General features: G+C 41.3%; 1 protein-coding gene across 2 annotated transcripts in view; it reads right to left on the reverse strand.

The window, feature by feature from the left end:
* The window catches only part of ZNF462 (zinc finger protein 462), a 110268-nt gene that overhangs the window by 71565 nt on the left and 13480 nt on the right, over nucleotides 1-25223 (reverse strand). The window contains exon 1 of one of the 2 annotated variants that reach the window (XM_077475176.1): nucleotides 895-1000. The exons of the other annotated variant lie outside the window; for it this stretch is intronic. The gene's annotated coding sequence lies outside the window, so the exon portion shown is untranslated. Of the gene's footprint in view, nucleotides 1-894; nucleotides 1001-25223 lie in introns of those variants that run through there. 2 annotated transcript variants of the gene reach the window in all.

The raw sequence follows: 25223 nt of genomic DNA on the forward strand, positions 1-25223 counted from the left end.
TAATAATAATAATAATAATAATAATAATAATAATAGGCTTACCTATAGGTAAAAGTGACAGTGAGAGGTATACAAGCATTTTAAGATAATGCGCATTAACATACGTGCATAGGGGCCCTCAGAAAACTCATTTACAGAAAATGTACCACGTAAACCAGCTTATAGCAGTTGGAAAAGTTGTAAAGAAAAAAAATAATAAAATACCTGAAAATCTGTTTAAATATGTTTTGTTTTCATTAGCATTATCTTGCAAAAAACAAACAAAAAAAACAAAACGTGGAATTAAACCATAATAAAATGCATTATATTAACAAATGTATAATATGAAAAAGCTTAATGGCTAAAATGAGTTGCAAATTCATAAAAAATAAAATTCCTGTAATGTGAAAATATTCATACAATGTCATGCCCCATTGGAGAATGGGAAAAATAAATCATGATTGAGTGTTAAAATGAAGAGCTGATAAGCACTTGAGGACATTCAGTCATCCTGTTATGTTTAATTCTTTCCTTTGTCACAATCACATTTTTTCACAAACACAAATAAAAACCAGTTTTAAAACATCTATCTTAAATATTTATCTTTGTGGAATTTGGCATCACTAACTTCTGTTGCTTTCATCCAAGAAGGTGCATAAGATTAATTAGCTATCCTTCTGCTGTTCCTACCACCATGCTCTGGCTTCCTCAAACACACCAGAGAAGCTTCCCACCCCCTCTGCTATGATCTCTCAAAGCAACCCAACATGCAGATACACACACTCTTGTCTGCTCCAGGCAGTCAGTGACACACAACACAAAGCACACAGTAATAAAAGTACACCTACTCTGAATAAGCACCAGAAGACAGAATGAAGAATTGAGTACTGTTAGCAAAACGGCTAAAAAAAATACCTTCACGTTGCAGAGCTGAATGTTTTTTTTTTTCTCCTTCATCTTCTCTCCATTGTGTCCACATTTCAACTGACTCACATTTCTCTTCATGAGCCAGACAGGAAGTGATATGGAGTGACTCACTGTCCAAGTGCCCACCCACTATTCAATGATAACAACCCAGGTCAGGAGAAAAACAGCCAGCTTGTGAAGATGAGAGAGGACATGTGCTACAGAAAACCTGAAGCAAGAAAGCATGATCTGAAAGACAATGAGGATCTTCTCAAACATAAACAGCCCGTGTCTTTCCAACTGCTGAGGATGGCTTCTCAGCTCCTGTTAACCAGGGCATGCTGACACATTTAGTTCTACAACAGTTTGAGAGCCACAATATTCTACCAAAAGTGGACGAAATATCTTAACACCAGATAGAATTTCAGATGTTCATTAGCTTGGCAATTGCTTTTTAATAATTCTAGTCAAGGAAATTCATAACTTGCTATAAAGAGCAAAACTTGATTTTTTTTTTTTTATCTCCAGGTTTGCAAGTGGATATGGATTTGTCTATACCAAAATCTGGACTGAGTTTTCATGGACAACTTCAGGAACTTTAGACAGAAAAAAGTGGTCAACGAACAGGTCAAACTCCAGCTGGACAAGACTCAATTAGTGGGTTACAGACATGGCAGCTTCCCAACCAGACAAGATATAGTTGCTCCATATCAACACAACAAAAGTTTTTAGACCTTAGAGCACAACTGTCCATCTCCAGTCCAGGGGACTACATAAGCCTCGGTCCCCACAACCAAAGGAACCATGCACATTGGGCTTTAAAAATGTTGCTTCTACGGGAGTTTTGTGTTTTTTCTCCTGCCTGTAGAAGCATCTCAATTTTATCCTGTAGGGGAAATTTACTAAAACTGGAGCATTCAGAATCTGGTACAGTTGTGCATGCTAGCCAATCAGCTTCTAATTTTAGCTTGTTCAGTTAAGCTTTGGCAATAAAATCTGAAAGCCAATTGGGTTCTATGCAGAATTGTACTAGATTTTGCACTTTCCAGTTTTAGTAAATAACCCCATATGTATCCATGCACATTAAAGTGTTTTGAGGCATGTTTCTAGAGGAGAGTTTAGAGGTAGAAAAAAAAAACCCATCACAAGAGTGTTTTAAGAGGAGTTTTCAGGCAGAAAAAATCATAAAATGCAGATTTTAGTAGAGTTCAGCATTTTCAAGTGTAAAGTCAAGTGAAATATGAGCAGATGAGAATGTTTTGAGAAAAAAAAAACACTTATAAAAGCAAATGCTTATAAACGCTCCTAAACTCTTGTGCTACTATAAGCATTTCTATGCTGCTTTTTCTGCCAGAGGTTCTGGCATATTTTTCTGCTCCTAGTGAGCATGGACCCTTCAAAGGAATCTCTTGGAAAATAAATATGGGCTGCCATCGATTACTTGTCTTTGAAATGCTGGATCCATGGTGGTCATGCTCATACTGCCTAATGAGTCAGACCCTGAACAAGTATGTACATGATATGCGCACCTTAAAAAAATAAGTTAGCAATAACAACTCCCATAGCTCTATTCTGGAAGATTTATTTCATGAGCACCCAATGCCCAAACATGCAAAAGTTACCTTTTGCCAGAAAGTCAACAGATTACTCAACACCCTCTATCTCACAACTGGTCTTTTATTGAGTGAAAGTTGAGTTGTGGAAAGGGGTGGGTCAGCCCTCACCTTTCTGACTTTGCATATTAAATTCTGGGATTGGGTTTATAGCTTTGCATATTTTCAGTTTGTAGGAAGACTGCATAGTTTTTGCTAAGATAAACAGCATTGACAGAAAGATAACTTACAATTGAGTTCATGTTAATCACAGTGCAGTGCACATTTTGCAACTTCACATTAACAAATGGAAAGGACATCCTAAATGCGAAATTGTGGGCTAAGGTTTCTAAATCAATGACACCCTATAACAATAGTTCACTGACACTTTCAGGTTTATTAAACAAACAGTGTAAAGCAGTGTGAAAAGTATGTTACCAATAACAAGCAATTAGAGTCTATCTTGCTTCACTAATTTTTATAGTTAATACACATTACTGCATTTTTCACATTGTTCCATGTCCTGTTTATTGAATAAGCCTTTATATTGTAATGATAACATGCAGTGTCAAATTATCAAGTGTGTGTAATTGTTATAGATCACCCAACACAATATATTAGAATTATATGGATATTAAATGCCACATATGAACAATAATAGGAAACATAAAAAGGTTGTAGCCACTGTCTAAAAGATGTTCGGAAAACTAGATGATAATAATTAAAGTAGTTAAGGAAGATAGGTTACTATAGAAAAGTTTAGTCTAAATAAATTTAAAGGAAAAACTCCTCCACACTAATATCAGTTGGTGAAAATAGCAGAAAATGCACAAATAATTCTGTCTCAATTTGGTGATTTGCCATTTGAATGTTTACGTAGATGCAATATTTGAGATCAGATATCATGGTTCTTTATATGTTTTCTCTGGACTGGAATGACTATGTCAGACAGCCAAGTGAGAGGGGGTTGTAGACCATCTGGAAGACCCTTTGTCTTTCAAAATGTGGCTATTGAAACAGATCCACCAAGCATTTATTGGTTTTCTGTGAAATATTTTTAAGGTGATTGAGAGCAAAGGAACCAAATTTCTTTTTTCCACATGAAATAACAAAAGTGAAGAATACATATTTCTAGGTTGGCTGAGTAACACAAAGAGGTGGTCTGAACTATAGAGCCTTTGTGGATGAGGTCAGCATCCTTGATGGGACAGGATAGCTTGATGTTTTAGCTTTGGATGGCATGCCTTTTCATTGATATGGATATCTTTCAGAAACAGCAATTTTTCTATGGCATCTTAGGGAAGGGTAACAAACTGCAGCAAATGCACAGAACTGTACACATGCATTTTTCATGTATGCATTTCTTTTTGTAAGTATATATCAATTACAGAATACATATGAGCAAACAATATGCGAGTTACAGAGAGGACTTTGCCCACAGAACACACTACAGCTCACCTTCTGTGGTGTACATCAGTCTTCTGAGCGTAGTACTCAAGGTTATTATTAGAAGATGACAGTGCAGTGACATGAGCAATGCTCACACTCATGCTAAATCAGCTTAGTCCTAAAGATATTATTTTCTATGCTGAAGCTGAGCGATGTTCAGATGTGTGATGCTGATTGCCAGTTCAAATGAACTAATAAATCAATGCTAAAATAAAACAGGGCCGTAATGAAACCAGAAGAAATGTAATGTCTGTATTGTCTATACCAATCACTGTCTGTGTTAATTTGCTGCACTATGCTATAACAATGAGAGTTAAATTCAGGTTGCTATAGGCAACATATGCTTGTTTTATTCCTGCAGTTTTGCAAATCTCTCCTTTTCTAGTGTGCGACACAAAGCTGATTTTCTTTTTTTTTATATATATATATCTTTATGTTACTGTGTAATTGACACATGAAATTTGAATTTAAATTTGAAGCAAACTTTTGTGGAGAACAGTAATATGGTAGACCCAATGCAGTATACATAGAATTAAGGAGATGCCCATCAGAAATATATGGAGATGTAGGAAGGAGAATTTTTTTTGGAATATATATGTAGGAAGTTGATAAAATAACAGAAATACCTAAATTACATGCTAAATGCAGGAGCCTAATAACCAGTAGGGCCAACATAGGCAATTCAGATAGCTTCCTGTTCTTTTTGTACAATCCTATAACCATGTAGACAGGTATTCTGTACCAATATTAAAAAAACATTCTAATATTTTGAAGCATGAAAGAGATGGAAATGTACTTGCAGTCTTGCTTCAGAAGCCAGCACTCACAAATCCTTGAAGGTACTTACTTCAAATGGAGCATGTCAAACAAAATTAGGACCAAATATTTGGGGACTCACTGGTCACATTTTTCAAGATGCAAAGACAGTCACTGGAGTGCTGTCTTCTTGCATACTGCTTGTTTTTGGTGGCCCTACTTGCCATGCACCTTGCTACTCACTTGTACATGTACAGTACAGGATGAACTCCTCTAAATTCTAGATATGGTCACCAGAAAGACTATAAAAGCCATATAAATTATACTGTATATTATGATGTTCATGAAACCACTAGCTGCCATTCCTGACATGTGTTTTAAAGTGCATGTTCTGGAGCTGGAATACAATTTTTTTTTCACTAGTAATTGAGTCAGCTTAAGATTTGTTTACACCACAGTGCATATAAAACAAATAGAATATGCATGTGCATTGATGCTTTTTCAAAGTGTTCACCTTTACTTTTCTTTCAATTTTGTTTTTCTAATGCATAGTATTGTGCTTTTTGTAGGATTTTTCACTATTCTTCTCACATCCATACTTTCAATCAACCAGGAGATCTAAAAGAAACCTTTCTTCAGGTTGGAGAAGGGTGTTTGACAAAAAAGGAGTTATAAATGCGTTGTTCCTAATTGTGGATTATGTATTTTTATGTGGCATAGGAAAAAAAGGCCCTGGGTTTGGATAGCAAGACTTATTCCAAACAGTTTATAAACTGTAGATCACAGTATGTTATTTATTGTCTCATCTGCTCCTGTGGACTCCTTTACATTGGCCCAACCCCACACACTTTGAGAGTACATTTTGGGAATATAAAAGAAATATAACAGGTTTTACTCCCTGCACACTACCAGCACCGCTACGAGTAGGTATCGGAAAGCTCCCGATGCATACTAGCAATCAGGAGCTTTCTGATCGCGTGGCCACTGTGACTGCCTCTCAGCAGTCGCATGATTGTAATGCATGCCTCTGGACATTTACAATATCTCACAAAAGTGAGTACACCCCTCACATTTTTGTAAATATTTTATTATATCTTTTCATGTGACAACACTGAAGAAATTACACTTTGCTACAATGTAAAGTAGTGAGTGTACAGCTTGTGTAACAGTGTAAATTTGCTGTCCCCTCAAAATAAAGCAACACACAGCCATTTTGTCTAAACTGCTGGCAGCAAAAGTGAGTACACCCCTAAGTGAAAATCCCCAAATTGGGCCCAAAGTTTCAATATTTTGTGTGGCCACCATTATTTTCCAGCACTGCCTTAACCATTGGGCATTGAGTTCACCAGAGCATCACTGGTTGCCACTGGAATCCTCTTCCACTCCTCCATGACAACATCATGGAGCTGGTGCATGTTAGAGACCTTGCGCTCCTCCATCTTCTGTTTGAGGATGCCCCACAGATGTTCGATAGGGTTTAGGTCTGGAGACATGCTTGGCCAGTCCATCACCTTTACATAGTTACATAGCAGGTGAGGTTGAAAAAAGACATAAGTTCATCAAGTCCAACTTATGTGTGTGATTATATGTCAGTATTACATTGTATATCCCTGTATGTTGCGGTCATTCAGTTGCTTATCTAATAGTTTTTTGAAACTATCGGTGCCCCCTGCTGAGACCATCGCATGTGGAAGGGAGTTCCACATCGTTTCCACTCTTACAGTAAAGAACCCTCTACATAGTTTAAGGTTAGACCTCTTTTCTTCTAATTTTAATGAGTGGGCACGTGTCTTGTTAAATTCCCTTCCTCAAAAAAGTTTTAACCCTATTGTGGGGTCACCAGTATGGTATTTGTAAATTAAAATCATATCCCCTCTCAAGTGTCTCTTCTCCAGAGAGAATAAGTTCAGTGCTTGCAACCTTTCTTCATAACTAATGTTTTCCAGACCCTTTATTAGCTTTGTTGCCCCCCTTTGTACTCACTCCATTTCCAGCACATCCTTCCTGAGGACTGGTGCCCAGAACTGGACATCATACTCCAGGTGCGGCTGAGCCAGAGTCTTGTAGAGTGGGAGAATTATCGCTTTATCTCTGGAGTTAATCCCTTTATTAATGTATGCCAATATTCCATTTGCTTTGTTAGCAGTAGCTTGGCATTGCATGATATTGCTGAGCCTATCATCTACTAGGACCCCCTGGTCCTTTTCCATCCTAGATTCCCCCAGAGGTTCTCCCCCTAGTGTATAGATTTTATTCATATTTTTGCCACCCAAATGAATTATTTTACATTTTTCTACATTAAACCTCATTTGACATGTAGTTGCCCACCCCCATTAATTTGTTCAGATCTTCTTGCAAGGTTTCCACATCCTGCTGATAAGTTATTCCCCTTCTTAGCTTAGTATCATACGCAAATACAGAGATTGAAATGTTTAACCCATCCTCCAGGTCGTTTATGAACAAATTAAATAGGATTGGTCCAAGCACAGAACCCTGGGGGACCCCACTACCCACCTCTGACCATTCCGAGTATTCCTCATTTATCACCACCCTTTGAACTCGCCCTTGTAGCCAGTTTTCAATCCATGTACTCACCATATGGTCCATACCAACGGACCACATTTTGTACAGTAAAGGTTTATAGGGAACTGTGTCAAATGCTTTTGCAAAATCCAGATATACCATGTCTACGGGCCTTCCTTTATCTAGATGGCAACTCATCTCCTCAATGAAGGGTAATAGAGTGGTTTGGCAAGACTGATTCTTCATGAATCCATGCTGATTACTGCTAATGATACGGTCTTCATTACTAAAATCTTGTATATAGTCCCATATCATCCCCTCCAAGAGCTTGCATACCATTGATGTTAGGCTGACTGGTCTGTAATTCCCAGGGATGTATTTTGGGCCCTTTTTAAATACTGGTGCTACATTGGCTTTTCTCCAATCCGCTGGTACCATTCCAGTCAGTAGACTTTGAGTAAAAATTAGGAGCAATGGTCTTGCAACTCCTTGACTGAGTTCCCTAAGCACCCTCGAGTGCAAGCTATCCGGTCCTGGTGATTTGATAATAATTCTGTCCTTTACCCTCAGCTTTTTTAGTAAAGCTGTGGTCGTCTTGGAGATGTGTCTTGGGGCCGTTATGTTGGAATACTGACCTACGGCCCATTCTCCGAAGGGAGAGTTCATGCTCTGCTTCAGTATGTCACGGTACATGTTGGCATTCATGGTTCCCTCAAAGAACTGTAGCTCTCCAGTGCCGGCAGCACTCCAGCCCCAGACCATGACACTCCCACCATCATGCATGACTGTAGGCAAGACACCCTTGTCTTTGTACTCCTCACCTGGTTGCCAAAACACACACTTGACACCATCAGAACCAAATACGTTTATCTTGGTCTCATCAGACCAAGATCTTAAGATGAGGCTTCCTTCTAGAATGACAGCCATGCAGACCAATTTGATGCAGTGTGAGGCGTATGGTCTGAGCACTGACAGGCTGACCCCATACCCCTTCAACCTCTGCAGAAATGCTACCAGCACTCATACATCTTATGTATCAACTCATACATACATTTCCCAAAGACAACCTCTGGTTATGACGCTATGCACATGCACTCATCTTCTTTGGTCGACCATGGTGAGGCCTGTTCTGAGTGGAAACTGTCCTGTTAAACAGCTGTATGGTCTTGGCCACTGTGCTGCAGCTCAGTTTCAGGGTCCTGGCAATCTTCTTTTAGCCTAGGCCATCTTTACATAGAGCAACAATTCTTTTTTTCAGATCCTCAGCGAGTTCTTTGCCATGAGGTGCCATGTTGAACTTCCAGTGACAAGTATGAGAGAGTGATGGCACCAAATTTAAAACCTGCGTAACACTAACCAGTCACATGACCCCGGGGAGGGAAAATGGCTAATTGGGCCCAATTTGGAGATTTTCACTTAGGGGTGTACTCACTTTTGTTGCCAGCATTTTAGACATTAATGGCTGTGTGTTGAGTTATTTTGTGGGGACAGCAAATTTACACTGTTATACAAGCTTTACACTCACTACTTTACATTGTAGCAAAGTTTTATTTCTTCAGTGTTGTCACATGAAAAGATATAATAAAATATTTACAAAAATTTAATGGGTGTACTCACTTTAGTGAGATACTGTAAATCCTGTTAAAGGGCCGGGAGGTGGCAGCTAGAAGGGGTTAAGTCATTTTTGGTATATTTTAAATTGTCATGTATTGTATTAATTTGTAGTTGACTAATCATGTTTCATCTTCCTTATTGCACACATACATTACATCATTTTTATTATTAGGATTACTATTATTATTAGGCAGGATCGATGAAGAAGGTGCTGGTTCGGAACTTCCGAAGATACTCTGGAGGACCACTGGCAAAGAGGCAGACCAGGAAAATCTGGAGGCTGGAGACTGGAGTAGACTGGAAGTTGGACTCGGCAGACAGTGATGGGGTGTTCAGTAGGCAGGAACACAGACAGGTACAGGCAGGCCGGGTAATACATAGGAGGGCAGATCAAGAACCAATGCAGAAGCTGAAGAGAAGTTGTGGTATAGGCCGAGTAGGTAGCAGGCAGGGAGTTAACCAAGAATGAGGCAGAAGCAGAGTTGGGGAGAAGCCAGGGTCGGATGCAGGCAGATAGCAGGAGAAGTCAGGAACAAGCCGAGTAGTCATTGGAACAAGGTAAACAGGTGGCAGAGGTCACGGGTAATGATGTAGACCTGACAGCATTGATCCTTTGTCTTTCTTCCTCCCCATCAGCTAACACTGGCTCTGGTGGACCAGTCCTCCATTCAGGAAAGGAATCGGAAGCTGCGAGTTTCAGTAAGGTTACATGAAAAAACGGATGTATGCGAAACGAGTCTGGCAGCTCCAATTCGTAGGCTACATTGTTGATCTTCCTTTTTAACGGGAAAGGACCCACAAACTTATGACCCAATTTTTTTGAAGGACAAGTAAGTTATAGGTTTTTTATGGACAACCATACCTGATCGCCAGGTTCCAGGCTTAATTCTCCCCATCTCCTCTTATCAAAGATCCTTTTGTTGTATTCCTGTGTTTTAGCCATTGTTTCCTGTAACAGTGGCAGAGTGAGTAGAATTATTGTAGGCATGCTTGGCTAGAGGTAGTAGAGGAACCCAGTCATCTTGAGAGAATTAGGAAAAACAGCATAGATATTGTTCAAGAGTCTGGCTGGCTCTCTCCATCTGACCATTCATTTGCGGGTGAGAGGCAGAAGAAAAGGATAGTTCAATCCTCAGAGATTCACATAGTGCCTTCCAGAACCTGGAAGTAAACTGTACCCCCCGATCCGACGCAATATTAATTGTAACTCCATGGAGCCTTGCAATCTCCTTGATACATTTTTTTGCTGTCTAAGGGGCAAAAGGTGTACCCTTCATCAGTAAGAAATGCGCCATTTTGGACAATCGATCCACTACCACAAATATGGTATACAGCAAAATGACACCAGCGCTAAAATATGGCCCATGTGGATGGGGGAGAAAAGGGCATGGTTAATAACATGGGATCTGTACCCAGTGCACCTGGGTAGCAGCCATAGCTGGAAGGTATGGATAGACAGTGTGCAACAAAACAAACAGTCCAGCGCTCAAAGAGTTGGGGGTTAAAAACTGTCTCAGCAGTAAATAGAACATAAACAGTCTTGGTTTATTCAATGATACATATAAAAGAGAGTAATCCTGTTATGTAACAGGAAAACATATGAGGTGAGTAAAAAGGGGTTCGACAGCTTACAGTTTTCGGGAGATCCATGGAGCAACAAGGAGCTGACAGAATAGGACCAATTGATCCGTAGTCCAGAATATTCCCCAATGGAATCCATCGAAGTCATCTTTCAGGGTCTCTCCGGGACTGATAGTGGTTTCAGCAGACACCATGCTTTGGCTTTACTACTTTTGTTTTGAATGCATGATTCCACATACTTCTTGCAATCTTTTTCCACCTGTCGACACCAAAATGTGCGACGCAAAAGTTCAGATGTTTTATGAACACCAAAATGTCCAGCTAACATGTGGTCGTGACCGAACTCCAGAATGGTATAAAGAGCTTATCATTTTACCATAGTAGATAATCCTTCACCTGCAAGGTTGTTTCTGGAGGAAGAGAAATCCCCATATAGGGTTGTTCGATTTGTGACAGCAAATCTTCCTGTAGGAAAAGAAAACTTCCTGAGGGCAGGATAGTGTCAGGAAGTGTAGATTCTCCAGAGCGCATCAGCCTTCGTGTTCTTTGACCCAGGCCTGCAAGTAATATGGAAGGAAAGTCTAGAAAGGAATAGCACCCACCTGGCTTGGCACGACTTTAACCTCTTTGCAACTCCCAAGTATTCCAGATTTGTATGATCTGTGTAAATCAAGATTGGATATGTTGCTCCTTCCAAGAGGTATCTCTAGTGCCATCTTAATTGCCAAAAGTTCTCGATCTCCAACATCATATTTTCTCTACTGCCAACAATTTACGGGAAAAAAATGCAACTGGGTGTAACAGAGCCTTGAACTCTTGCCTTCGAGAAAGAACTGCCCCGACAGCTGTTTCAGATGCGTCTACTTCCAAAATGTAAGGTAGGGCTGGATCGGGATGCTTTAAAACAGATGCAGAAGAAAACAGTTTCTGAAGAGTCTCAAAAGCCACCTTGCTTGGTTAACTGCGTGATGGGGGAGACGATAGCTGAAACCCCCTTGATGATTTGCCGATAGAAATTAGCAAACCCTACGAAGCCTTGAATCCCTTTCTTATCTGTAGGGAGCTGGCCAGTCCAGAATAGCAGTAACCTTTTCAGGATCCATCTTGATGCCTTCAACAGAGATAATCAGCCTCAGGAATTGAATGCTTTGGTATTCAAACTCGCATTTCTCGGGCTTGGCGTATAAACCATGTTGCTGCAGCCAATCCAGTATGCTTCTGACATGTCTGCGATGTCTGCGATGATTGTCCATGGATGAAGAGAATATCAAAATATCGTCCAGATATACTATGATGAATAGTATATCTGGTATGAAGTAGTCTCTGAAAATATAATTGAAAACATGCTGGAACGTGGCAGGGGCATTACATAGCCCAAAATGCATCACTAAATATTCAATATTCCTAAATCGGGTGCAAAAAGCCATCTTCCATTCGTCTCCCTCCGGATAAGGACCTTTGTTATCTGTAGGGACTGGCCAGTCCAGAATAGCAGTAACCTTTTTGGGATCCATTTTGATGCCTTTAACAGAGATAATCAGCCTCAGGAATTGAATGCTTTGGTGTTCAAACTCGCATTTCTCAAATCGGGTGCAAAAAGCCATCTTCCATTCATCTCCCTCCAGATAAGGGCCACATTGTAGGCCCCTCGAAGATCCAGCTTTGTGAATATGGTTGCAGCTCCAAGTCTCTAAATTAATTCAGGCACCAAGGGAAAGGGGTAAAGATTCTTGACCGTAATCTTGTTACGTTCAAGATAGTCTACGCAGGGGCGTAGAGTGTGATCCTTTTTCTCCACAAAGAAGATCCCTGCCACTGCCGGGGACGTGGATGGGCGAATGAACCCCGTCTTTAGATTATCATCAATGTATTCCTTTAAAGTGCCCAGTTTGAGTTCGGTTGGGGGAAGATTCTTCCAAAAGGGGACTTCGGCTCCAGGAAGGCACTCAATCGGGCAAACATAGGGTCTGTGGGGAGGGTGAGTTTCTGTTCCCTTTTTATTGATCCTCCAGGAAGTCATGATACACTGCTAGAATGGATTGACAAATTTCAGAATCAGAGTTGTCACCAGCATTGTGGTGACAGTAGGAAGAATAAAACTGGATTTCCTCTGTGGCCCAATTGATGTGTATGTTGTGGGCCTGTAGCCAGGGCAAACCAAGGATGATCGGAAACAGGGGTGGTGCAATGGCATCCAGACGTAAAAGTTCTTGGTGGTTATTGGCAATGGTGGTAGGTAATGGAACAGTTTCTTGCGTGACCAATCCTGATTTAATAGCAGACCCATTGGCTAGATGTACTGAGAGTTCCTGAGCCTTGGGTTGTAGCAGGATCTGATGTTTTGCGGCAAAAGATAAGTCCATGAAACAGCTGCAGGCCCCGGAGTCAATTATGGCAGAGACCTAGATGTTCCCTCCTGGGAGCTATAACAGAATGGGAAGCGTGAGGTGAGAAGAGTTGCTTGGCAAAGCTGGTGCATGGTCAGAAGGAATTGTTAGACACTTACGAAGTTTTGCTGGACATGATTTCACGTAGTGTTTGGGCTCCCCACAATACAGGCAGAGATTGTTCTGACGCCGGTGTTTGACGCTCTTCAACGGTGAGTGAGGGGCGGAAAAAAGCCCAATATCAGGGGTGGATGCAGCAGGAACCCATGCAGCAGTGCTGGAGACTCAGCATCCATACTGGACGAGATGATCCTGTGGATCTTTCAGATCTTTGCTTCCTCAGTCATCGATCAATCTGGATAAACAGATTGATGAGAGCATCCAGGGACTGGGGAACACCAACTCGGGCCAGTTCTTCCTACATGAGTTCCAAAAGGCCCATACGAAATTGGTAGCACAGGGCAACATTGTTCCAGTTGGTATCAGAACTCCAGTGCCTAAATTCAGAAACATAGTCCTTGGCCACTCTACGACCTTGCTGTAGTATGTGCAGTGCTGCTTCTGCGGTAGCAGTTTGCTGAGGATCCTCATATAGCTGGGACATGGCATGAAAGAAGGTAGAGAGATCTGTTAAGGATGCGGCTTTCTGTTCCAGTAGGCGGTGAGCCCAGGACTGAGGTTCACCTTGCAGAAGAGAGATGACAAAGCCAACCTTGGTAGCTTCCAATGAGTATGTGGCTGTAGAGCAAAATAAAGTTCACAGGCATTGCGGAATTTCACTGCGTTCTCCAGAGACCTTGGGCTCTGGAGGTAACATGATAACTGCGGGTGCAGTAGAGGTGCTGGCTGAAGTGACAGGTGGATGAGCAGATCCCTCTGTGATCAGGGACGATAACACTGGACATGCTCCTCCAGTCGGTTATATCCCTCTTGCAAATTCTTCACAGCTTGTGTAAGGCCAGCAAGATGCTGACAAAGTTCATCCATAGGAGAGGTTCCTCATAGATAGAGCAGACAGGAGACCTGGGAGTACAGTGGGGCATGAGTGTCTGGCAGAATTACTGAAGAAAGTGCTGGTTAGGAACTTCTGAAATTATCGTGGAGGACCACAGGCAAAGAGGCAGACCAGGAATGGCTGAAAGGCTGGAGACTGGAGCAGGCTGGAAGTTGAACTCAGCAGACAGTGAGGCGGTGTTCAGTAGGTGGGAGAAGTTGTTGTACATGCCAGGTCGAGGTAATCAAGGATGAGGCAGAAGCAGAGTCCAGAACAAGGCGGGGTCAGATGCAGGCAGATAGCTGGAACAATTTAGGAATAAGCCAAGTAGTCACTGGAACAGGTTTTCAAGGTAAACAGGTAGCAAGGGTCACAGGGAACGCTGTTGACCAGACAGCATTGATCCTGGATATTTGTCTAGTTTAAATAGTCTACTTGGCGCCAAGAACTGTCACAAGGTGCGCATGCGCACATCCATTCACATCCCGGAAAACTATTTTGCATGCCTGCACTGTTCGGTTCTCTTCATGGGAATGTGGAGAACAGGCATTCTCCTGCGGCTGCCATCTTGGTTACTGGGTTGCCCTTCCTGACACCTGCATCAGTGGAGCATTTCAGTTGAACGTTTATTTGGAGATTATATAGCAAACAGTTAGGACCATCCAGATGTCTATGCCTCTTGAGCGCTGGGATGTATGGGTTTATTTAATCCTAGAACCAAATCCTGTACCAATATTAAAAAAGAAACATTCTTATATTTGGAAGGATGAAACGAGAAGGAAATGTATTTGCAGTCTTGCTCCAGAAGCCAGCACTCAAAAAGTGCTGAAGGTACTTACTTCAAATGGAGCATATCAAACAAAATTAGGACCAACAATTTGGGGACTCACTGGTCCCATTTATCAAGATGCAAAGACAGTGACTGACTGGACTGTTGACTTCTTGTAACCCGCTTGTTTTTGGTGGCATCACTTGCCATGCACCCTACTACTCTCTTTCCATTTAGCATTACATGTAGGGGATGAACTACTCTGCTCCAAGTTCTAGATTTGGTCACCAGGAAAACTTTAAAAGCCATGTAAACTATTTCTGTAAAATGTTCCTATACAACCATGCACAAAAGTTAGATCTAATAAACCCAAAAGAGGGGTCCCAGTACCCAGACCCCCACCACGTATAATATTTGATAACATAACAACGGGTTAAAGGAATTCTATGACTTTTTCCAAACATATTCTTGCCTCATTGTAGAAAATTAGGTGAACAAAGTCATTAGGCCATATTATGTTTTCTGATGCTTGGGGACCAGACTTTTTGTTACTACTACTGTATATGTGGTATAAGCATTTTCTGAAAAAGGGGCTCATTCTACCCAGCTTTTGTTCAGTCACAGTGGTGCTGATTCAATTCTACAATAATTTTGGAGAGTGTACTTTTCTGACAATTAGCACTTATGCAGTTAAGGTTCTATCTATTGTTGCTAGTGACCTTCAAGTAGTGATCACAGTTTCTGTCAGGGAACCTGTGAGGGAAAAATGTAGGAGCTGACATTCTTGACGTGTTTTGAAGGTACAAGTTCTGAAGCTGGCATACTGAATTTGTCTTCACTAGTAACTGAGTCAACTTGAGGTTCATTCACACCACAGTGCATATAAAACGCATAGAAAATGCATGTGCATTTATGTGTTGCGCTTTACTGTACGATGAATTGTGTTTATCTTTGCGTTGTGCCTGTATTGATCAATGTAGCTCAATGCAAAAGGTATGAACAAGCATTACCACAAAACATGAACATCTTGGGTATTCCAGTACCCGATTTGCACACATGCTTGTTCTAGGGCAGAGACTCACCATGTAGTGAAGGATTTCTGTCACCTCGAACAATCCTGTCCTAAGAGGGTCCTTATAAAAACAAAGTACTGCAGACATAACCTCACATGACCACAAAAATAAGTGTTCTGAAATCATTTGGGTGAAATTTGTCCATTTTTTACTTGTGGTATCGTCAAGAGCTTAAAATGTCCAAGTCAAAAAGGTACATTTTCTTTACATTCGTTTATCCATAAATAAAGCCTGCAATTTCTTGAGCAATGGTCAAAGTGAAGTTTGAGAGTGAAAAAACTGTGAAAATAGAACATTGTAATGATGATTCTTTGTGCTTTAGCATCTTTGTGTATTGTAGCAGCAATCTAAACACATTAGAGGAGATAGCTGACACCATTTCCTTGCTTTCTCCTCTAAGGTATGAATATAGTTAGACAAAGCCAGTGCTTTCTTTTGATTTGAACCTCTGTTTTAGAAATTAGAGAGGCACCTTAAATTACCCAGTTTATCACACTTATTTGGACAGTACTCAAATATATCTTCAAGAAAAAACCTGAAGAATTTCTCCAGTGTACTTTCAGTTCAGCTACAGCCTTTTCTTTCTAATCAATGTCAGCCTTTGCCCAGGATCATTTTAACAAGAAGAAATGAAGATATGTCAGGCTCTTATTTCACGGCATAAAACAGGATTGTGGATGAGATCTTTCTGTCTAATGTTGATCAAATTACTCAGCAAATGAATCCCCACCCCATGTCTCTTCAGCACAGTCCATTATAACTCAGAACATTTATTTTCCAAGGTGTAGATGGACTTCTGCATTCTAAGCACTTCTCAGAAAAAGCAGATCACACAGTTATTTTCCCTCTACCCATCCCCCAAGCGTATAGCTTTCTTCTCAGATAAAGGAGGAACTGCTCTGCTGAATTTTTCCAGCACAGAGACTCTAGACACAGCTTCACAGAAGCTGCAGTGATGTTAAGTCCTCAGAGCTTTAGAAGCAGCCATTTTAACTCAGTAAATGCAGACTGAAGTCTGTAGCCTAAACACAACATGGCTCCTGACCATCCCAGTCTTATCTGAGCAAAACACACTGCTCTTGCATTAAGTTCTGGTGCTTGTTATAAATTTAATTCTGCATAGATACTGATAGAAGCTAAACATTTTTCTGGATTAAGACAAAATGTAGTTAACTATTTCCAGAACTTGTTTTCAGCTAGTATTATTGTAGAAATGGGGATTTGGTGGAACTTTTAAAATTGTACAAAATAGGAAACCCAACAAAAGGACCACTGGTGATCAGACAATTAGATAAAACAGCAACAAAATAAACTGAAGCTAAATCATAGATCATATCCAAATCCCATCTGTTCTCATAGGAGTTGTCCTTCTGCTCTGCAAAGAGAGGACACAGCCTGACTGTTTGCTGGATTCCAAAGTCTAAATAACCTTTGTTAATCTCTAGCCGGTCTGTCTGCATTAGCAAACCCTGCCAACAGACACACCCTTCAACACAAAGACTAAAGCCAGCATATTAAAAGGCTTCTCTGAAGGTTTCATTGTGCAACCATTAAAGAAACAGAATGTCTCATGCAAGAGGCCATTTAGAACTGCCACACATAACAAAAAGTTTTAAAAAGCTACTCAATATATGAAAATGTGGTCATCAGTTCTCCAAGTTAACAAACAACTGCAATGTAAATTGTTTATTTGAGTAGCACCTCATCTAATTAAGAAGGCTGCTGCAGTATTTCCAAAGAAAAACCAAGATGGAACATGCTAGTTGCATGACTATGGCTTTTTTTAAATCTATATCTCATAGAAAATTATGTAAATTCCTAATATAATGGTTAAAATTTGCACTTTCAAGTACACCAGTCCATTCGATACAACTACTTTCACCAGAAAAACAATTATTTGCTCAGCGTTCACCAATACATTCCCCACTGTAGTATAGGCTCACTTTTAAATTCAGTGTAATGTACATGGGTAGAACCTCACACAAACATGATACTTCAACCTACAAAGTCCATACACAAAGACATCAAAAAGTGGTCAACCACTCATGTACCAGAAAACATAAGTGCTTTTCAAAGCACTCACTTCTGTGCACTCCCAGAGGAACAGCACCTACAGCATCAGAAAATGTTATCCAATTGTTCTTGTCAAACAGCACCAACCTTTTTGGAGGGTCAATGACAGCTTTTCTATTTATGCACAGCATTTGTTTTTGGTTGACTTACAGTAAAACCCTTTTCTTGAAATATATTATAGGACATGGGGTGAGTACTCAGGTACATAGGTCATATTACTGTCTTCAGGAGATTGGAGACTGGCAAAACAAAGCTGTAAGGACAGCCAAGGATAACCCATTCCAATACCAGCATGCCTCGGTGTTGTTTGCAAGCAATAGTAGGAATGAATCATACGTACAGAGCAGTGGGAACTGTGTCCTGTAATGTACTCCAAAAAAAGGATTTTATGGCGAGTTAAAAATCTTACATTTTCCTAATTACACATTGCAGGAAATGGGATTAGTATTCTGGTACATAGGGATGGCTTAAAGCAGTTCAAATTAAGGATGATCAAGGGAGCAAACAAAGGCTACCTGGTCCACAAAGAGCAACAGGTTAAAAGACTTGTCTAAACATAGTCTACAGATCCTAAAGAACCTAGCAACCAAATTTGGCATCGGCTAAGGCTTAAACATCAACCTGGTAAAGCTTAATGAGCATGTGACCAAAAGATTAACTGAGGGGCAGGCAACACAGAAAAAAAAACACAAATACGTCCACAAGTAACAACAGGTTAACAGATGAGGTGTAGCAGAGCTTACAGAGCCACCAGAAAGAACTTTTATCCCTTTATGATCTAAGCTGGCATTAGAGAAGGCATGAACATCAACCTGGTAAGACCAGCTGCAACTTTGCAAATCTGAGAAACATGCTTGATGCTCAAATGTCCATGAAACAATAACTGATCTATTGTAGTCAGCTTTAACAGAGAAAAAGGGAACCTTGCCCTAAAGGCCATAATCTTGTATGATGAATTGTGGAATCCACCTAGCATTAGTGAAATAAGAAGCAAGTTGTCCCCTAAAGGGACCTTCAGGAATGAAAAACAGAAAGCCAGACTGAGGATAAGGAGCTATTTCTGAGCGATAAACTCAAACAGCATATAGAGCGCCTCACAAGAGTAAACCTCTCACATTTTTGTAAATATTTTATTATATATCTTTTCAGTGTGACGACACTGAATAAATTACACTTTTCTACAATGTAAAGTAGTGAGTGTACAGCTTGTATAAAGTGTAATTTGCTGTCCCCTCAAAATAATTCAACACACAGCCATTAATGTCTAAACTGCTGACAAATGTGAGTATACCCCTAAGTACAAATGTCCAAATTGGGCCCAAAGTGTCAATATTTTGTGTGGCCACCATTATTTTCCAGCACTGCCTTTACCCTCTTGGGCATGACATTCACCAGAGCTTCACAGGTTGCCACTGGAGTCCTCTTCCACTTCTCCATGACAACATCACAAAGCTGGTGGATGTTAGAGACCTTGAGCTCCTCCATCTTCCATTTGAGGATGCCCCACAGATGCTCAATAGGGTTTAGGTCTAGAGACATGCTTGGCCATCCCATCACCTTTACACTCTTCTTTAGCATGGCAGTGGTCATCTTGGAGGTGTATTTGGGGTCATTATGTTGGAATACTGACCTACGGCCCACTTTCCGAAGGGAGGGGATCATGCTCTGCTTCAGTATGTCACAGTACATGTTGGCATTAATGGCTCCCTCAATGAACTGTAGCTCCCCAGTTCCGGCAGTACTCATGCAGCCCCAGACCATGACACTCCCACCACCATCTTTGACTGTAGGAAAGACACACCTTTCCTCACCTGGTTGTCGCCACACACGATTGGCACCATCAGAACTAAATACGTTTATCTTGGTCTCATCAGCAAAAGGACATGGTCCCAGTAATCCATGTCCCTTGTCTGCATGTTTTCAGCAAACTGTTTGTAGGCTTCATTCCTTCTAGAACAACAGCCATGTAGACCAATTTGATGCAGTGTGCAGCGTATGGTCTGAGCACTGACAGGTTGAGCCCCCACCCCTTTAACCTCTGCAGCAATGCTGGCAGCACTCATACATTTATTTACCAAAGACAGCTTCTTGATATGACGCTGAGAACGTGCACGCAACATCTTTGGTAAACCATGGCGAGGCCTGTTCTGAGTGGAACCTGTCCTGTTAAACCGCTGTATGGTCTTGGCCACTGTGCCTAGGCCATCTTTATGTAGAGCAATAATTCTTTTTTTTCTGATCCCCAGAGAGTTCTTTGCCATGAGGTGCCATGTTGAACTTCCAATGACCAGTATGAGAGAGTGAGAGCTCCAAATTTAAAACAACTGCTCCCCATTCACACCTGAGACCTTGTAACACTAACGAGTCACATGACACTGGGGAGAGAAAATGGCTAATTGGGCCCAATTTGGACATTTTCACTTAGGGGTATACTCACTTTTGTTGCCAGTAATTTAGACATTAATGGCTGTGTTGAGTTATTTTGAGGGAACAGCTAATTTACACTGTTATACAAGCTTGTACACTCACTACTTTACATTGTAGCAAAGTGTAATTTCTTCAGTGTTGTCACACGAAAAGGTATAATAAAATATTTCCAAAAACGAGAGGGGTGTATTCACTTTGTGAGATACTGTGTGTGTATAAATATGTATATATAGCCCTCCCACATCAACACTTGTCCAGTCTGGTGGTTTTAATACAGTGGGAATACAGGAAGTGCCCAATTAAACTTGGTGTATCCACAGTGTACCCTTGCTCATCTAATACCAGTCCTCTCAAGTTCCAGGGACGCTGGCATTTCTGTCTTTCCCTCACCCTGGACGACTCTGTCTGAACTTGCAAGGGTGCTTGGATGGGAAGTGTGCAAGAAGCCACCCTTGTCATATGAAAAGATATAATAAAATATTTACAAAAATGTGGCAGTCTTTGAAAAGCTAACAAAACCAGGATGGGATCCCACAGAGTCAATGGGGAACATACAGGAGTAACAATGTAAGTGACACCCTGTATGAAGGCTTTCACTAAGGAGTGAGAGACAAATAGTCCCTGAACAAGAACCTGTAAGGCTGATTTGATAATTAATGGCAATCAAGATCAAACACCGATCCATACCAAATTAGGGAAAACACAGGATTCATCCCATGGAGTACTTCATAGCATGAAATTTCCTTTTCTCAAATCAAGAAAAATACTTTCCAAGTATGTTAGTAGAGCAAGGAGTCTACATACATAGGGATGAATTAATTGTGTTTCTTAGGACCAGGGCTTCTACAGCCAAGCTGATAGAGTCAGCAATCAAGAAGTAGTCTAGCAAACAAACCCTTTGGACAACATGGGTTGAACCCATGGAGATTCTGACAAGAGTTAGAGAGGAAGGAATTTAAGAGGAGGAACAGGTTGAACTGTTCCTACAGTGCTGCCAGGGCATCCACTGCAAAGTCTAGAGAATCCCTGACCTGGAGACAAACCTGATCAGTTTGTTGATGAAGCCATTAGGTCAATGTCTGGTGTCTTCCACCTGCAACAGAGGATTCTAAGATTTGGAGTTCAAATGTTGATGACTGACAAAGTCTGCCTGCCATTTTCCCATTCCTGGGATGTGCATTATGGTCAGGGCTGGAACGTGAAGTTCTACTCAAGCCAAAAACAGATGCACTTCTCATTTACCAAATACACTGATGGTTGATGTAAGCCACTGCCAAAGCATTTTTTTTTTTTTAAATACAATTTTATTGAAAAAAGGTATATAAAAAATCATACAAAATACAAAGACGAAAATTTTTCTCATTGAAATAGAAAGATCGAGTGAAAGCAGTCATACAACCTAGGGTTTGGTAGTAACTAAGCATTGTGTACATTGAAGGGAGAAGGGGAAGCTTCAACTGGATGGATCTGGAGGTCATAAGGTAACCTGGTATGTTTTATAAAAGCGAACTACAGGGTAAAATAAAGCATATAATGAATATGAAATAAAATAACCGTGGGGGGGGGGAGGGGGGGGGATGGTCAGTAGCAGGTGCAGCTTATTGCATATTGGGGGGGGGGGGAGAGAGGTGCTGCACAGATCCCGGCTGTCAATGAAAGGTGATGAGTCCCCGTGTGAGGGGGAGAGAGAGTCAGGAGCACAGAGGCCCGCTTGGTACGGTTTTAGGTTGCAGCGACTATCGCCGTTGGCGCGTGTCCCTTATGGATGAAGGAGTGGTCCTCAAGGTGGGCTCGTTCCTGTGGGGTGAGTTTAGATGCTATATACAAGCCCCATCTGTTGTGAAAGCGTAGTTTGGCTTTTGCGTGAAGAAGGCTAGTATTCAATTTGTCCCGAAAGAGAAGGTGCATAAGTTCCCTGTTGACTTGTGGGACAGAGGGTTTAGTCGTGGTTGTCCAGTTGGCTAGGATGGTTCTCCTAGCGAGTAACAGGCAGAGCAAGGCCCACTCCTTGCCCAGAGGTGTGGGGGTAGCCGACCAAGGGAGCAGTTTGGGGTCCCAATACCCAAAGATGAGGAGTAGCGGGTCCTTGGGGAGTTTCAGGAGTGTTATCTTGAAAATAAAAGCCAAAATTCCATCCCAGAATGAGGAGATGACCAGGCAAGACCAATAGCGGTGAGTGAGGGAGGGTCTAGGATGCCGGCATAGAGGGCACAAAGAAGCAGCGGATTGACACGAAGGTGAGGAAGGTAGAAAAGGTATGTGCGCTCGATGTGCAATTTTTAGTTGGGTTTCCCTCCAAGTTTCATTTGGGACCAGATTATAAACTGATTGGAGTCCGTGTAGGATCTTATCCACAATATCGGTACTTGGGAAATCTTTGGCCCAGTTAGAGACCGAGGATGATTCCAGAGAGGGTGTAGTGTGCAGTAGTAGAGGTTTGTAGATATCAGAGATGCCATAAGAGTCTTTGTGGAGAAGTACTTTGATGAAAGAGGATTGGAATCTTGCATGTTCCGCCCTGCAAGTTTTCTGCAAGAAGCTGAGGCATTGGCCATGGTGGAAGGGCCAAAGCATTTTCTGTCTGTTTCCAGATCGGATGATCTTGTAAATGAGAGCTCCAATGTTGAACAGATAACTTAATTTTTCCAGCATGTTGGTTGAGAGACAATCTTCATTCAACAACTAAGTCTCTTGCATTAAGATGGTGTCTATGACTCATCTGACAAGCCTGATAGGCTGCATCCATTGTGAGTACCTTCTAGACCAGGGATCTTCAAACAATGGCCCTCCAGCTGTTGCGGAACTACACGTCACATGAGGCATTGTAAAACATTCTCATTCACAGACATGACAAGGCATGATGGGCATTGTAGTTCCTAAACAACTGGAGAGCCACAGTTTGAAGACCCCTGTTCTAGATCAACAGAAAGAAGGATGTCCTTGACTCCGAGGCAGCCACCATTCCAGAGCAAGCCTGGTTTTGAAGGTCAGGATTTTGTGATGACAGAAAGGCCTTCTTGTCCCATGCAGCCAGAAAGTTGAGTTGCAACGATCTGGAGTGAAATTAGGCATATGGAGCTCTTTGAAAGAGGTTACAATCAAGCCCAGAACCCTCATGCAAAAGCAGAAAAGGGCTGGAGGGTTTGGAGTGTTTCCTGTGGCAAGAAGATCCTGGACAGTGTAGTATCCAGCAAAAGTCCTAAATGCTCCAAGCAATACGTCAGTACCAGCACTGACTTCTGGAGGTTCAAGATCCACGCAAACCTCTGCAGAGCTTTAATAGTCCATAGGACATTAACAGTCTGTTCTGTTTCCTCATTAAAAAAAATTGGCCAAATAGTTCACAATGGAGGTGTCCTGAAAGTGATGCAGAGCAAGTACAGGAGCTGGCATCTTGGTGAAAACCTGAGGTGCTGTGAAGAGACCAAAAGTAGGGGCCAACAACTAGTAATGTTATGAGCACACTTCAAAACACAGCAAGCCTTGATGCACTGGAAAGATGAGGACATGCAAGTGGGCATCCCAGAGGTCGGAAAATCTTGTGACCTCTTGTGAATCTTGTGATCTTGTGCATCTTGTGACAGAGGGAAACAATGAGATTCCATGCAGATATTTTTTATCTGTTATCTATGTGTACACCTTTGAGTAAAAACCCCGGAATCAAGGAGAGAAGGTCCACAGAGTGGGGCAGAGGCAGATATTAAACTAACAGCTTGCAGCCTCTGACAAATTCTGAATCCAAATGTTACAGAACCAATAGATGTCCTCCCCCCACTCTGACAAGTGCAGCCATTCCTTTATAGTGGAGAGGGCTTACTGAACAAACAAATAAGTCTGGAAGGCAGCACTCCGATACAACACCTTTATTGGGTTAAAATCCAATGTACAGCAGCTAATCCATACAGTACAGAAGAGGGGGATGCAAGCAGCTTACATGTTTCACGCCTGAATCTGGTGCTTAATCATAGCTAGTGTAGTGACAAAACAAATGTGAATATATGTATGTTGGTAGCCAATGAGAAACAAAGTATCCTAAGGGCCACTCCCACATGCATAGTTAGTCAATAAAAGAATATGGAATAGCTGTGACTGGAGAGCCCTCCAGTCCACAGCTCTCATAGACAGGTATAAAAACCAAGACAAATACTCACAATCACGTTGACACAAACACAAACCAATTACAAATAACAGATACAATTAAATTTAAATCACCACATTAACATGTAACATTGGGCATAACCCATGAGACATGAAATCATAACGTTAGTTTAAAAATTGGTATTGTTATCCACACCACATATGTGAAATATTCACACAAAACCCACCAAGGACCTTTCTAAATGCAAGAACAAAAAAATGCTTGTATCAAATAAAATAAACAAAAAAACATCTTAAACAAGCGTGTACATGCGTGTAAAGCAAAAGCAGAAGAGTTTCTTCTATTCATGTATGTGGGGAGTGGGGAGGGCTTACTCGTGGGTTTTGGGGGTCCATGACTTAGGAAGAACTGGATGGAACAAGAAGAAACCTTCTTAGTGTCAGATTTTTAAAAGGTTAACAGATATAAAGAGAACCCAAGCTAGTAACCTTGTGTAACAGTATAGTCAGTGTTATCTGATACTCCAAATGGAAAAATCCTTAGGGATATAGTCTGTGGCTATAAAAGCTGGATGGTGAAGTATCCATAAGATGGATGGTTGCAAAAGAAAGGGGTATTAAGGGTTAAAAAGGAAGGCAGACATCCTTCAGAGTGTGTCCAGGACTCTGCAAGACATGTAAGGGGAAAAAAACAATCCTTTCCAGCTACCCGGGAACAGCGGTGGGACCCGCAGAGCCATGTGGAATGCCAGGACTGCACTTTACTTTGACTTCCATGCATCTTCTATCATCTTGCAAGTGTTTTAATCTTATCCTATTAAAGTCATCATTTTAATACTATACTCAGGTTGGTAACCTTGGGTTAGGCTAACACAGGCTATTCCAGGTCAATCCACATAAAAATAGTATATTTTAAATTTGGAAGCAGTCTGAGACTCCTAACATTAAACATCAAACCGATTCATCCTCAGTTAACTGTGTAGAAGCAGCTGCAACCACAGG

This window comes from Lithobates pipiens, unplaced genomic scaffold, assembly GCF_037356315.1.
Source record: "Lithobates pipiens isolate NorthernLeopardFrog02 unplaced genomic scaffold, aLitPip1_a1.2 Scaffold_13, whole genome shotgun sequence".
Classification (NCBI taxonomy): domain Eukaryota; kingdom Metazoa; phylum Chordata; class Amphibia; order Anura; family Ranidae; genus Lithobates; species Lithobates pipiens.